This window comes from Gymnoscopelus microlampas (genome assembly GCF_963454915.1).
Source record: "Gymnoscopelus microlampas genome assembly, chromosome: 2".
NCBI lineage: Eukaryota > Metazoa > Chordata > Actinopteri > Myctophiformes > Myctophidae > Gymnoscopelus > Gymnoscopelus microlampas.
This window is the reverse complement of record NC_139939.1, coordinates 28512365-28514225: the sequence shown is the minus strand read 5'-3', so window position 1 is coordinate 28514225 and position 1861 is coordinate 28512365.

The following is a 1861-nucleotide window of genomic DNA, read 5'->3' as shown; positions in this document are numbered from 1 at the left end:
CTCATGTTTTAGGCTGCACTGTGTAGCTGCCTCTGTCACGCTCACACATGCCTATGTGTGCATGTATGTATGTATGTTTGTGCTTTTGTGCGTTTAGTCTACTGCTTTGGTGTTTTGTGTGGGCCATGTAAATGCATGTGGGCGCATGTACTGTATATAATGCGCATAGGATGGTTTGTATGTACGTATGTGCACGTGTGCATGTGTGTGTGTGAGTGTGTGCGTGTGCGTGTGTGTGTGCCCCATTTCTCAGCGCTGCTCAGCGGGCGTTTTCCTGTTGTTTGAGGCAGCGAAAGTCTCTGTGGGATAATAACTGTTTCTATAATCAGACAACTTGTAAGCAATTAGCTGTCTTTTATACAATACTGTTGTTCTCTCCCACTTTGTAATTATCTTTAGGCCTATTACACTCACACACATGCTGGCACCGACATGCATACTTGCCCCCCCCCTCCCAACACACACACACACACACACACACACACACACACACACACACACACACACACACACACACACACACACACACACACACACACACACACACACACACACACACACACACACACACACACACACACACACACACACACACACACATTATAGCCCACATCCAGCTGTTCATGTTGTGTGTTTATACACTGCAGTACCCTTGGGTGTTAATTTATATCGTCACAGATCCATTTCATACACTCACTGAGCTCAATTAACATTCAGAGTTTTGCAGTGTGGTCTCGAACTCGAAGTGCAATGATTCTTGGCTTTTTGTGATGTAGAGGAATAATTACCATTCCCCCGCTGACACCAATTTATATACAAACACAATCTCGTTCCAATCAGACGCTCCCATTATTTCTGAATCCCATTATGTAGCATTGGCCTTGTGGCAACATTTGTATCCCTCACTGCACCAATAGCTTAGTTGCTGCGCTGAGTATCTATCTCTCTTTTATACACTCCACAAATCGTTTTCATGTCAAGGACCACCAAATGAATGTGTTCGGCCACAGACCTCCGTCTGAAAATATTTTGTGCCAGGGACCCCATATAAGATTTGTGTTGTTAGATAGATAGATAGATAGATAGATAGATAGATAGATAGATAGATAGATAGATAGATAGATAGATAGATAGATAGATAGATAGATAGATAGATAGATGGGCAGATAGATGGGCAGATAGATGGATGGGCAGATAAATGAACGGACGGACGGACGGACGGACAGATTGATCCTGCGGGGGGAATTTCAGTCGCCGAGAGGCATGCGCAGCAGTTAGAGTTGCAAAGTTACAGATACAGAGTAAGAAAAGTACTGTTGATACAGCAATACAAAGGTAAGAAATAACAACAAGAAGCACCATTGATAAAGAACACTAGTATACACAAGTATACACCCATACAACTATCCTGCACTATGCAGAAAAACAACAACAACACCAGGTACCCTGATAACGCCTAATACTGTAGCATGTAGCCTACTCTGACAACAATCGACCCTTTGGGTCCATTTGTATACACTCTCAGAGTTAAATTAGCATTCAATATTTAATGTGTAGTTAAGCACTAACAAAGTGCTTCACTATGAAAGCCTTTTTTTTGGGTTCCTTTTTCTTTCTTTTTTTTAAAGGAAGAACACACCTATTGATGTCTCAGTTTCAGAGTTTACTGTAAGTAAAGCCGAGGGTCATAATATCATCATAATTTAAGAGGGTCACTCTCCCACAACACTGTACTGATGTGGTGTGTGTATCAGGTATGTGTGTAATCCCAGAGGTTCTCGCATAAAAACGGGAGGGGCGAGAACAGGTATGTGTGCTGCTTATGTGTGTGTCTGTGTCATGCTCATATTCATGTGTTTGT